Below are 14,540 nucleotides of genomic sequence, written 5' to 3'. Positions count from 1 at the left end.
GACTTTGCTTTCTTCAAGCCTCCGCTCAATCGGTTTCGAAGTTTCTTGAATTCGTGTATTTTTTTAACGTCTCTTGTTTTGAAAAACTTGTTGAAAACCAATTGTGTTTAATGCGTTTCTAGAGCTCAGTTGTATTCAAAGGCTTTCTCGCCTTTTTATGTCTAACGATATGGATCTGTGGAAACGCTGCGTCGTAAACGACTTCTATATAAGAAATAAATATGTAAATAGGAGCGGGAGAGATTTGGCTCTGTATAGACATCTTCCGAATCAACATTTTCAAGCAACGAAATGAACAAACGTATGCGCTTTCTGTTTACGAGTTGTTTCGTATAGACTGATGTCTATAACGAAGGAACCGTGTTCGACTCCACGGATTTCCGCAAAACGTTTATTGTTTCCTTACTTTCCTCCGATTTTCAAGTTAAAACAACCATAACGCCGACATCGGCTTTCCACCGACACGCTGCCCTTAACGATATCGTGTTAAAAAGGTAGCCAGGACGCACTGGGCCGTCCCGACTACTTTATAGAGCAATAATGACAACGTTTTTGCACAGAAATGCGGACTCAAAATCATCATATATGCATGTAAAATCCCTTACACATTCATAGGAATAGCAATCCCGGATATAGCCAGGTACGCCTCCATCAAGCTTATGTGCGCGGTGAACAGAGTTGCGTTTGTATCCTGTTAAATGGTGGACATAAGCTATGTTTGTGAGCCAGGTTTCTGAGAAGGCTAGGGAATGAAATTAATAACTAAGCTCGGATAGGTAGTTTTCCAACTGTATTAGTTTTTTTCTTAGACTTATTGCGTTCATGTGAAGAATTAAAAGTCATTTAGTGGACAGGACCAACTGACAGGAGTTTTATTTGTCATTCTCTTTAGCAAGACTCCACAACCTTTTGAACATCGGTGTTAACTTCTAAAAAAAAAAAAAAAATAAAAACACACAAAAAAAAGCGATATGCCAGTTCTTTATTTTTAATTTGCTTGCGCGCTGCGTACCATTTTGCCTTCAGGATATACCGGGTGTTTCAGCGAACACTTTCCAAAATTTCTAAAAATAGGAAATTAGGAATAGAAAAAAATGTTTTCAGGAGCATACTATCTGCTGCGGCGGACAAAATTTACCAAAAGAAATGTTATAATAATGTAGCTAATTGACTAGAAGCCACAAAGTTTTTACTTAACACAATTGAGGATTTAGTACCAATGGGGAGTTCGAAGCCATGGACAAGACGATGTTATATCAGTTTTTGAAACGAAAAGTCGTCCTCTAAATCTCTGCAGCGCGAGGAAAACCGGCGCCTTTTTCCGCACAAAACCGAAACTCAGCGCAAAAGGCGCGCAGGAAACTTGGTTCTAGCGCAACGTCTGCAACGTCCGCTGGTGACGTGTCGAAATGAATGCGGCGCCGAATTTGAAATGTCTGCTCTATTTTCCCCGGCTAGGGGGCCTCGACGCTACGATTACACAGCGGCCGGTGCTATCTTTAGCTTCGTCGCTCGGCGCATGAAAAAGAATAGACATGGCCAACTTCGCGAACGTCGATTTTGAGAACGCAAATCGGCACTGGGCTTTTGCCCTGTCTGTGCTGTGCAGTCACCTCGGGAAGCAGTTTTTTTTTTCTCTAATTACTCTAGCTTCGTGAAAGGAAAAAAGGCCATGCTTCTGCGACAGCTTACAGAGTTCTCTTTAGCGGTGCCGGTATCTTGGCATGCATTGTGTAATTTCTATCAAGCGTTCATTTCTTTCATCCTTTGTAGCCTTGACACCTAACGTCTACGAGAACGCCTTCATAGATGAAAACTTTTTGCATTGCAGCACGACGTTGTTTCGTACCTGCCGCCTCGATACAGTTGTCGTGTGCACGAGCAGACACGTCTCATGATTTGTAAAAAGTAGTCAATGATTATGAAACGTTTATAAACGTTTCATAATCATTGACTACTTTTTACAAATCATGAGACGTGTCTGCTCGATGTATACCTCGGATATTAAGCACTTTCAAGTCATACAACGAACATGAATTAACAAAATTTGAATATGGTTTTGCTTTAGTTGGTTGCAGCCACATGTGAGCACTCCACTAAAGCACTATCACTTGGGACAACAACCAATCTTCACATGATGTGCGCAAATTGCTTGCTGTCCATTGCGATGCACAGAAGAATGCTGTCTTTCATGGCGTTCACAGCAGATAAAAGCATCTCTCTGGGAATATTTCCAAGTGATATTTTTATACGTTGCTTCAGGTCTTCGAGGTTGGCTGGTTTCGTCTTGAAAACTTGGTTTGTTACATATCCCCACAGGAAGAAATCCAAGGGTGATAAATCGGGCGACCTAGGAGGCCAGGCGGTGGTTCTACCACGCCCAATCCACTGGTTGGGAAAGAAGCTGCCCATGTATTGCCGAGAAGATGGATAAACATGCAGCGGGGCTCCGTCATGCTGGAACCACATTTCTTTGTGTACTTCTTTCCAGTAAGATTTCCGTCGATGAAGTAAGGACCGACTATACGGCCGCCATAAATGCCACACCAAACATTTGCTGACCATCTTGCCTGGTGCTTGTGCTGACGTGGCCAATGTGGGTTCTGATCGCACCAATAATGGGCGTTGTGCAAATTGGCATTCGAATCCCGGCAAAATTGGGCCTCGTCAGTCCAAAGCACTCTGTGGAGAAATCTCGGGTCTTCGTCGCACTGAATCAGGCACCAGTTGCAAAAATCAAGCTGTTTTTGAAAGTCCTTTGGTGTCAGTTCCTGGTGAAGACTCACATGATATGGGTGGTAGCTGTGTCTTGAAAGTGACCTCCAAATTGAAGCCGGGCTCGCTCCACATGCGCTTGTGATTTCCCTGACACTTGCTTCCGGCCTGACAGAGATGTAAGCGAGGACATCAATGTCAAAATCGTCGCATGCACTGGCTTGTCTTTTCCTTCTTTCAATATAGACTGATCCAGTGGTCCTAAATCGATTAAATATTTATGTGAATGTGGGACTCGTCGGCACAGGACGACCAGGATGTTGGGCAGCTCCGCGTCCATTTGCGCGGTGACATAAGTGAGCACAATGTCCACTTTCTCGGCAACGGAGTACTGGAGTTGCGCTGGCGCGGCCATTCCCACAATTGACACGCTGCTGCGGTGTTGAAAAAGTTTTAATCCGAGGCGACACTTCTGTACATTCAAGTAATTTGCAACACTGGCACTGCAATGGCTGTGTCGCACGCGCACCTCCAAAACAAGCGCCTCAAACAGAAATGTCAACGCTTAAATTGTAACTGCAGACTGCAAGAACAACTGCCTAATGGCATGTACCCACTGTCGCGTTAGCCCTCCTTGCTACGCGGACAAAATTTGTCTGATGCGGTTCCTAACACGCACCGATTATAGAACAGCAACTACGCACAGTGAATAAAAGAAGTGACGGTGACGCCTCACATCTCGCCTGTCCGGTAGCCGGATCAGAAGTGGCGGAAACAGAAGAAGAAAGAAAACTGCAGGCAGCGCCTCTCAGGATTCTCAACATCGACGGTCGCGTAGACTATCCTCTTCCTTGCGCCGAGTGACGAAGCAAAAGATAACGTCGGTCGCGGTGTGAGCTGAGCGCCGAGGTGCGCCGAGGCTCCCTAGCCTCGGCGCACCTCGGCCCAGACGTTTCGAATTGGGCGCCACAATCATTACAACACGTCACCAGCGGACATTGCGTTCGCACTAGACTTCCGGCGCTCCTCGTGCGCCGATTTTCGGTTTCGTGCGGGAAAAAAACGCCAGATTTCCTCGCGCTGCAGAGCTTTAGAGACTGAATTTTTCTTCGGTTTAGAAACTGATAAAACATTGTCTTGTCAGTGGCTTCGAACTCCTAATTGGTACTAACCACCCAACAGTGTTATTTAAAAAGTTAATGCGTATATTTTAGGTAATTAGCTACATTATTATAGTATTTTTTATAGTAAGTTTTGTCCGCTGCAGCACAAAGTATGTTTCTGAAAACTTTTTTTTTTTCTATTTCTAATTTCCTTTTTTTTAGGAATTTTTGAAAGTTCACTGAAACCAGTCTATATTGTTACGCGGCGCCAAGCCGATGACCACAAAGAACAAAGAGGAGATGATTTATTGAATCGCGGCGGGGCCTAGCGTGAGCGCTCCTGCCCACGCCACTACTCGCTTCTTCTTCGTCTGTAACAATATATTCCGGGTGCCCCAGATAAATGTAACCAAGGTTTTAAAAAATATGGTGAGTGATAGCGTAGTCAAATTAATCAAGAATTGTTCAGAGTTTCCTATGCTAATCTGCAGTATTTTTTTCGTCCATTAAAGTAAAAAAATTAATAAAGACTAATTAGCTATTTTGTACTCATTGGCTTGAGAGAAAAAGCGGCAATGCAAAAATTGTAGATCTCGGAAAATGGTTTAAAATAGCTGCTGGTCACGTGACAGCGTCTCTGAAGGCCTATAAATAGGGCGGCGTAAGTCGCAGCTGCGCAGTCGCAGCTGTGCAGTATATATATATATATATATATATATATATATATATATATATATATATATATATATATATTATACCGGCTTTCTTCACATACTGCAAAAAAAAAAATCATAATCATGCACAATGTTGTATGTTTTGATAAAAACGAAAAACTGGATCGGTTGCTTTGGAACCCCTTCTACAACTCAATAATTCGCGATGAGTCTAAAGCGAAATTAAAAAAGTTAATTTCAATCTTCTGATTTAATTACCCCTTTCAAGGGAGTATTACGAGCATATTCATAGGAGCGCCAGAGAACAGTAAATAATATGCTTTTGGTTTCATTTGGCGGTGGATCCGAAGGCCGTTTACTATAAAACTTAGGCAAGCAGTCTTCGAGTGATTGCGCGCTCAGTAGCATATTCACTGACATATCCATCGCTCAACTTTCATCTTTTTCAATTATGCTTGACACACGATCAGAGGAAAACTTGGGGCCCCGACACTTGTGGCGAAACTGCTTCCAGGGTGGAGACGAGGAACTCGCCGGAAACGCTGTTGCGTTTCCTGAAGATATCTCGTGGGAATGCTTAGAAAGCTGGTTTGAGTTGGTTCGATCTATCGAGTTCAAAGTCCCAATCTGATTGAGGCTATGAGAAATGCTGCAGTGGAGGGCTCCATAAATTTCGACCACCTTGGGTTCCTTAACGTGCACTAACATCGAAGAGTACGCGGGTGCCTTGCTTTTCGCGTCCATCGAAATGTGGTCGCCACTGCCGGCATTTGACCCCGCACCTTTGGGTACAGCAGTCGAGCTCCGTCATCGCTCCGTCACCGCGGCGCAGCGCTCAGAAAACTGTCTCTCGTTGTTATAACTTTACCACGACTGATTAATGCTTTCCAACGTTGAAGATATACCAGCAGCCATGGTTAGTTTACAATGGCTGCCTGACATGTGCTGGGATAGTTGGCCGAATCAAGGCTCCTTATACAGCCCTCACCAGGTGCCGCACCTTCAACTCCCAGCGTAGTAAGGTTGAAAGTTGGGCGAGTTGAATCTGTCTGGTTCATTTTGAAGGTAGCGCGAAAAACGAGGAACAAGAGTGGAAGGACACAACAAAGCGCTTGTGTTGTGTCCTTCCACTCTTGTTCCTCGTTTTTCGCGCTACCTTCAAAATGTCCCAGCGTACTCACGCAAAGTCGTACAAATCTCAAGGAACGTGACTCACGAACACAAAACCAAGAGCTTTAAATTATCAATGAGCTTATACTCCCCCACAAGCAATTTCGTCCGCATGGAATCCTGGCATACCTTTATGAACACGACTGAACTGCGTAGTTCCTGAAGTAATATAAACAGTACGGTTTGTGAAGCATCTCGCCTTGTTATCGCTGTAACACTTAAGATCAAGAGTTTATCATTTCGACGATGCAAAAATACGAGACTAAAAACTGCCGAATTTTTATAAGCAGAGATTCTGAAGAAGACGTCTTTCAACCAGGAGTTCCTTTATGCATGCAATATTTTCCTATAAAGAAAGACTGTACCATAAATTAATATATTCGCAGGTGCTTCCTCAGGACGCTTGTGTATAGTCTTCTGCCATTTACTGCGAAAAACACACCACAAAGGGTTTATGTAATTGTCATAACAAATGGATACCACTAGAAGTTCGAGCACCATATAGCTATACCCCCGCCAGAGAATGCAATGGCGTAAAAGGCTTCTATAAGCATAATAAATATCGCCAGCAGAAAAAAAAAGGTAATCGGGAGAAGGGGGCACCCGGCTTTGAACCGGGCACCTCTCGATCTGCAGTCGAGTGCTCTACCACTGAGCTATACCCCTTTTTATTTTTTTTTTCTTTATTGCCTGACTTCGGCACAACACGCGAAACAACTTGCAGGGCACAATGAGCATTCATTAATACAACAATCAGCCAGGTGGGTTGTGGCGTCGTCATGCTAAAATTATCTTAGGGTCACTAATGCCTCCTATCTTCCGAGCCACTCGGGAGCTTCAGGAGCAAGTTTCTGAATTTCAATATATCTATTCATGCCTTCCCGAAAATAGATCCGTGCTGGCCGTGCCTAAGGATCGCAATGGTATCCTGCCATTCTCGAGCGCCAAATACAGTGGAGGGCCATGAGCATAATAAGGTCAAATGGCACCCCACCCTCATTCTCTACTGGCAAGTACCTAATACCATGCGAGTCTAATGGAAATTCCTTTTTTAAAGTCCTTTGTAAAATATCCCAAAAGTATACCCCTTCCCAACAATGTAGGAAAACGTGGTCTATAGTTTCTGCCTGTCAGTAAGCACCCCCACCAGCTGTATCATGCCCTACACTTTTCCTGTACTTGATGCTATCACCTTTTTTGTGTTTTAGTTTCGCGAGATGGGTATTTATTCCGTGTTTTTCAATAAAAAGTTTAGTTGTGAAAAAGCGCTTGTGCTGTGTCCTTCCACTCTTGGTCCTCGTTTTTCGCGCTACCTTTAAAATGAACCAGATTCAAATCGCCCAACTTTCAACCTTGCTACTGTTGCATTGTGCAAGGATGAACGTACAGAGACTGCACCGGATATTTGCCATTTTTGTGTGGGCAGCAGAATGGGAACGATGTAGCCGGACCAATTTGTTTAGGCGGGTGAAGGACGGTGGACTGGGTTTGGGGCATTTATTTCTACGACAGATTGTCAGCAGATTTCTTTTTGTTCGCGATGTAAAAGATCCATTTTTGCGTACTGTGTGCCAATTAAGGCTCGGAAATGCACTGCCGGACTTTGTTGTCTCGACAGAAAGTGTATCGGGACGCATTTTTGGTTATTTTAGAGAAGTTGTCGCTAGTGTGCGATTCCTGTCTGTTCGATTTTCTTATGAATATTTATCTTGTGTTAGCAGGAAGAAGCTGTATAAGGATTTGTGTGACGTAGTTCTTCCCATACCAATGTACAGGGCCTTATACAGTGGAGGACCAGGACGCGACGTACTTAAGCGGGTGAAGGCGATGCAGGTGCCGTCAAATGCAAAAACTTTAAGATGAGAGCAATGCAGGACTTGCATCACGTACCAAACTTTACTAATGACAAACAAATTGCACACGGTGGCTCGCGCAAGTATGGATAGGTGTGACCCTTTCAATTTTTCAGCTTTTGCCCTGATTTCTTGCGTTTGATGTGTACAATACGGTTTACTGTCTCGGTAACATTCTAACAGAACCCCCAGGTATTTCACCGGGGTCGTGTACCAGCTGATATTTGCGAAAATCTCTGGCGTCGCCGGCCACTCTCCATGCCAGAACCCCACACACTTTTCGCAATTAACTCTACTGTACGTTGCCCTACGGAGTTTTTTACCCCCTCGACAGCATTACGTATGCTGTGCTGACAAACACCAAACACCGCCACGTCGTCAGCGTATGCGAGAACCTTTACCTCCACCGCATGTAACTAAAACCTTTTAACAGCATCATTCGGTAATATGTGCATGCACAGGGTTTCTATGTAAATGCAAAAGAGGAGAGGAATGAGGAGGCAATCATGGCGCACAGAACGTTGCACGTTAATGGGGCCCTCCCAACGATTTATTAACGATTAGCCTCGTTGTACAATACCTGTACACCAAAGCCACGCCCTCCGTGATCACTTGACCAACATTAACCATGACGAAGAATATAAAATAAAATGTCATGCTCCACACAGTCAAAGGCTTTCTTTATGTCTAACTTCAGAACAGCCACACAAGCACCAATCGCGTCAGAGCACTCCAACACACACCCTGCCTTGTGAATGTTAGAGGCTATTGACCGCCCCTTAATCCCACAGGTTTGGTGAGGTCCAACAATTTCTTTAATTACCATGTGAAGCCTTGCAGCCAGCACTTTCACAAAAATTTTGTTATCGACGCTGGTCAGTGATATGGGCCTATATGCTGTAACCTGTTTGAGGTTTTGTACATCGTCCGTTTTAGGGATGAGAACTGTGTGCGACACCCGTAAGATGGAGGCAACGCCTTACGGTCGTGTAGGCTTTATTAAATAAAGACGTCAGCATTGGAGTTATTTCTCTCTTAAACCTTTTGTAAAATGCAGCGCTTAAGCCATCTGGGCCCGGGGATTTCCCACCAAGTTTTCGATAGCCTGTTCCACTTCCGTTTGAGTAATCGCCTTCTCTGAGCTTTCTTTCAGCTCGTCATTTAGCCGTGGCATAGCTTGCAAAAACTCGTCTTTAAATCCATTCAAGTCCGCCACATGACGGGCAAAGAGTGCCTGATAGTGTTCGAAAAAGGCATGCTGGATGTTATCGTTATCTGTTGCTACCGTACCAGCCCATTCTATCCCTTTGATCTGGCTGCGTCGAGCGTGCCCTTTTTCGAAACCTATAGCGCCCGCTTGGTGGGTGCGTCCCCTGTACTCAGTCCTTCCGCTCTCGCCCGCACAAGAGCGCCTCGATATCGCTTTTCTTCGATAAGCTCCAACTTTTGCTTTGTTTTACGGACGTCTTCGATGCATGTGCCAGGCATTGTGCATTCTTGCGCAGTTAATTTTTCTAGCACATCCCTTAGCTGTCTTTCTTGTACTCTTTCCTGGCGCCGCAAACAAGTGGACCGCTCGACAGCCTTCATTTTAATTTCTTGGTTAGCCAGTTCCCACTGCAGCCCAATTTCACTGTTCCGGCATTCGCTCTTTATTTCGTTAATTCGTACTACACCCTCGGTGAAGGTTTCGTAGCATAGCAAGTTTGAATTTAATTTCCATAAGTCCCACGAAAAGCTTTTACTTTGCTTCCTTGCCCCTAAAGCACATTCAACAACGCAATGATCAGAGAACGACACAGGCGTAACACTATATTTTTGACATTTTGGTAGAAACTCCAACGCCATATAGATTCGATCGAGGCGGGCGTTACTCGTACAATGAAAGTGCGTGTACCGAACACCTCGTTCACCCTCCAAACACTCAGCCACGTCTTCCAGGTCATATTGGTCTATTAGACAAGACAACACATACGTACTTTATCTCTGAATGCTCTACTGCGCTGTTCTTGTCACGGGCACTTAAAACACAGTTAAAGTCTCCCATGAGCACTATCTGCTTATCAGAATTAAGATATTGCTACAGGCTGTTAGAAAAAGGCTGTCCTATTATCTACCGAGTTTGGCGCATAAATATATAATGTGCGCCACTGAATATTGCCGAAACTAAAATCGAAAATTTCAGAGCGACCCGACCGACAAGAACAATACCACTGTATATAGAGTCCAGGAAAATTTTTAACCAAGAGAACGCACCCAGCTGATTTGCCAATCGCATGACTCACAACAGCATTATACCGCGGCGTGAAACGTTGCACCATACCTCCGGCCTCCTCCTCACCTTCGACTTTGGTTTCTTGAATAGCAAGAAGGCCGATGTCTTTCTCCGTTAACATGCGGAACAACTGGCTCTGCTTTTTCTTCCCACCCAAGCCCCTCATATTAATCGTGGCATATTTTAGGGCTGGCTCCGGATCCATTTTAACCAGGTAGGAAGTGACCGGAAGCATGGTGATTACCTTTTGCGCCTAGCGATCCGCTAGACGCCACCATTTGCGCCTGGGTCATTGTAGGGCCCAACGTCTCGCTGCTGTGGTGGGGGCTTGTCGGCGAACCTCCTTTCCGCCGCGACATTAGGCCTCGGCATGAAGGATGGTCGTCGCCCATGCGGTGCTTTTGCTGGCGGTTCCTCGGCGTTACCAACGATCGGCTTGTCTCCCTCGTTGCTGGTCTCTGCATGGGTGTGTTTTGCCGGACCGCAAGGACTGGTTATAGTGCCGTCCTTTCGCATGGCACCACTGCTGTCCTTTGGTTCGGGAGACGTGTCTACAGGTGGGCTTCCGCATTCCTTAGACCGCTTGACAATATTCCCTGGCATCGGCCCAACTGTCACAGGTATCGTCTCGCTGTGCGTTGCCTAGGAGGCACCACTGAAACTTTCTTCTCTGCCGTCTCTTCATCACCACCTGTACACATAGCAGCGTCTTCAGCCTCGGTTGCATCCATCTGCAAATCCACCGGCTCTTCCCTCACTACTGGTGCAGTTGCCGCAGCGTAGGTTCGCACGCACTCGGCATCACTGTGACCGAACCGTCTGCAAACAGAATACCGCGGGACCTTGCACTCCCTGCTGACATGGCCCGTACCTGGGCAGCGAAGACCCTGCATTAGCCTTCCAGGAACCACGACTAGGGCCAGCTCTCCAGCAACACGTATCTGGTGCGGCAAATCCTCAACTTTCACTCCCGTCTTTAACTTCAACAACACTGACCTTGTCGTCGACCCCTTTTCTTGTACTCCTTGAACGCGCCAGCTCTCGCGGGAGACCTCGGTCAGCTTTCTGTAAGCGGCTAAGGCAGTCTTGACATCCTCGTCCGCCACGCCGTGCATCATCCAATGCAACCTTAGTCGCACCTGTTGGTCTTCCGGGTCGACAACGAGACAGCGCCGAGATTTCACTTCAAGCTCCTTAAGTGCACGGAGGCGCTTAGTAGCCTCCGAACTGCTCAGCGTCACCACCCAGACGTGGGTGACCTGATACGCCTCCAGCGCCACGATGTTGGGGAGCGTACCCGCTTTGGCAAGTTAGGGCATCCCGGAAGTCTTCGAACCGAAAGGGCCTAACACGTACTGCACCACTATGCAGAAAAACGGTATTTACCACTACAAGCCCGGTGGCCAGCTGCGGCAAATAAATAATCTGATAGTTGGTATCATTCTTTCCATCTTGCCTGTTTCCGCGCCCTGCAAGGCCGCAATCGCAGCTCCGCTGGAGCACATTATTCACGTCAACACTCGCCGGTGGCCGGAAGTAGAAACTGAGCTATATACCCGAGACACACTGCAACCGCGTCAAACGCTCCTATATGCATCATAAAATACGGGAGCAGAAAAAAGTGTAATCGCGCGAAGGGGGCACCCGGGTTTAAACCGGGGACCTCTCGATCTGCAATCGAATGCTCTACCACTGAGCTATACCCTCGACACGGACTGCAGCCACGCCAAACGCTCCTACATGCATTATAAAACACGCGAGCAGAAAACATAAGTGCAATCGGGCCAAGGGGGCACCAGGGTTTGAACCGGGGACCTCTCGATCTGCAGTCGAATGCTCTACCACTGAGCTATACCTTTTTTTTTTTCTTTATTGCCTGACGAAGACACAAATACACCGCACTGGAACTCAAAACAACAGGAACAAAGGAATAATATATATATATATATATATATATATATATATATATATATATATATATATATATATATATATATATATATATATATATATATATATATATATATATATATATACCAAGCTAGTTCGCGTTGCCTAACACCCACTGAGGGACAGGCATTGCCATGTTAAAATTCCTTGAGCACCGTCAAAGGTTCCAGCTTTGACAGCCACTCAGGAGCACATGGTTGCAATTTAAGCACGTCGAGCCATCGCGGCACGCTTTCGCGGAATTACATGCGGGCTGGCCGTGCATCTGGATCGCAGTGATAACCAGCCATTCGTGCGCGCCACATACTGTGGAGGCACATTAACATAACCTGGTCTAACGGCATATCATCATGGTTATCCAATGTCAAATACCTATAACCATGGGCATCAAGTGGCAACTGCTTTTTTATTGTCCTTTGCAGTACATCCCACAAATATACCCCCTCCCAGCAATGCAAAAACACGTGATCTATTGTCTCTGGCTGTTTGCAGATGAGACATATTGGGCCCCCCATGGTAGGAACATACCCTTTTCCTCCATAAATGATTTTACACACAAAGTACAAAGTACCGGTATGTAGCCTAAAGAAAGACGTTTTAGCTCCCGTAGCAACTTGCATTTTCTTTACGCGTTTTAATACATTACTTCCTGTGCCTCCATAGTATACAGCTCTGTGCAACGGCACCGGAAACACCACTTCACAAACATCCTTGTATAATGTTCTCCTGTTAACATTACTTAAATACTCTTTCGAAAAACGTGCGCTTAGGAATTTTACACTTACAACAATTTCCTTAAAGAATCCAAAAAGAGAACCCGGCATACTTTGAGTATAAACTACGAAATCAGGCAACGCTCGACCGAGTCTTTGTTGACACACTGTGCGCAGGAATGGATCGCTGGCATTCCTAAAGAACATAAACCGGTTGACAATCTGTCACACAAACAAATGACCCAGACCAAGGTCCCCATGCTTCACCTGCCGGAACAAATTTGTCCGGCTGCACCTCTCCCAACTCGAGGCCCAAACAAACACCGCAAAAACTCGATGCAATTTTCGCACATTTACACAGGAGCAATGCAACACTTGCATTGCATACCATAACTTACTAATTAAAAACAGGTTGCAAACTGCGGCTCTTGCAAATATTGATAATTGAGCGCTTTTCCGTTTCTCCGCTTTTTCACGGGCTTCTTTGACCTGCTCTAGCCAGTATGGCTCGCTTTCCTTGTAAAATTCCAAGGGCACACCCAAGTACTTTGCAGGCGTTGTAACCCACGACACATTAGCGAAAGTGTTGGGGGTCAGCTGCCATTCTCCGTTCCAAAATCCCAAGCACTTACCCCAGTTAACTTGACTCCCTGTGACTTTGCTAAAATGTTTCACCACATCCACTGTCCTCTTTATACTCTCCTTATTTGCACAAAAAACCGCAACGTCGTCTGCGTAAGCCAGTAATTTGACTTCTGACTCCTGCAGTCGAACACCATCAATGTCATTGTTTTGTAGAATGCTTAAACACAATGTTTCAATATAAATGCCGAACAAAAGAGGGCTGAGGGGGCAACCTTGGCGCACCGTACGTCGTACGTTGATGGGGGCCCCCCAATGACCTATTGACAATTAATCTCGTAGTGCAGTTACGGTACGCCAAGGCCACTCCCTCTCGAATAACAGAGCCGACATTAACATAGTCTAATATCAAAAGCTTTCTCCAAGTCCAACTGCAGTAACGCAACACATGCGTAAGTTGCATCGCCGCATTCGAGCACACTTCTCGCTTTGTGGATGTTCTGAAAGATGCATATCGCCCTTTGATACCGCACGTTTGGTGAGGGCCCACTAGTTCGCATATAACCGTTTGTAGTCTGCCAGCAAGCAACCTTCATATAAATCTTGTAATCAACGTTTGTCAGAGCAATGGGCCTGTAAGACAACTGCCTAAAAGCTTATCTGGTTGGTCAGTTTTCGGAATAAGTACTGTGTGCGACGATCCGAAAGACGCAGGCAGTGCCTTCAGTTCATACGCTTCATTAAAATAGGCACACAACAAAGGTGATAGCTGTTCCTTGAACGCTTTATAAAAAGCCGCACTCAGGCCATCAGGCCCGGGTGATTTCACTGGGTTTAAATTTTCTATTGCCTGCTGCACTTCTTTTTCGCTTATTGGCCGCTCCAGTCTTTCTTTTTGTTCGTCATCAATTTTTGGCATCGCGTCAAGAAAGGATTCTTTAAAACGGTCCAAATAAACCTGATGAAAATAGCTCTTCGTAATACTCCCGGAAAGCTTTCGCGACTCCTTTGTTATCGGTTTCTGTACGTCCTGCCCAATCTACCTCTGCCACGTGATTTCGCCTTGCATTTGCTTTTCCTATTCCCAACGATCTTTCTGTCGGCGTCTCATCCATGGCCAATTTTTCCGCTCTCGCACGCACCAGTGCTCCGCGATAACGTTCTTCGTCATTCAGTTGAAGTCTTTGTTTTATTTTTCTAACGTCGTCCATGTATAACCCTGACGTGTTACACTTCAGGGCTAACAATTTATCTAGCAAAGATCTTAAATGCATTTCATTTTGTTTTTCTTGAAACCGTATGCAGCTGGCCTTTTCTATAGCTTTGATTTTAATTTGTTGCTTACACAGTTCCCATTCTTGACCCAGTTCGTGGGTGTCCTCCTGACAAATCTTACCAATTTCTTCTTCTACTAGTCTGGTGAATTGCTCGTCATTCAGCAGTTTATTATTTAACTTCCACAATTCCCAATTAAAACCGCTACCTCCCTTTCTTGTTCCAATTGT

General features: G+C 45.4%; 2 non-coding genes across 2 annotated transcripts; both read right to left on the bottom strand.

Moving 5' to 3' along the window:
• Positions 1-6,256: 6,256 nt before the first annotated feature.
• Positions 6,257-6,328, bottom strand: TRNAC-GCA (transfer RNA cysteine (anticodon GCA)). The gene has a single exon. It is a non-coding gene; the product is annotated as a tRNA-Cys (tRNA).
• Positions 6,329-11,425: 5,097 nt separating this feature from the next.
• On the bottom strand, positions 11,426-11,497 carry TRNAC-GCA (transfer RNA cysteine (anticodon GCA)). Its single transcript has one exon. It is a non-coding gene; the product is annotated as a tRNA-Cys (tRNA).
• Positions 11,498-14,540: the final 3,043 nt, after the last annotated feature.

Source organism: Amblyomma maculatum, chromosome 1 (assembly GCF_055883805.1).
Source record: "Amblyomma maculatum isolate TAMU_Amacu chromosome 1, ASM5588380v1, whole genome shotgun sequence".
Lineage (NCBI taxonomy): Eukaryota > Metazoa > Arthropoda > Arachnida > Ixodida > Ixodidae > Amblyomma > Amblyomma maculatum.
This window is presented reverse-complemented; position numbering and strand designations above follow the sequence as displayed.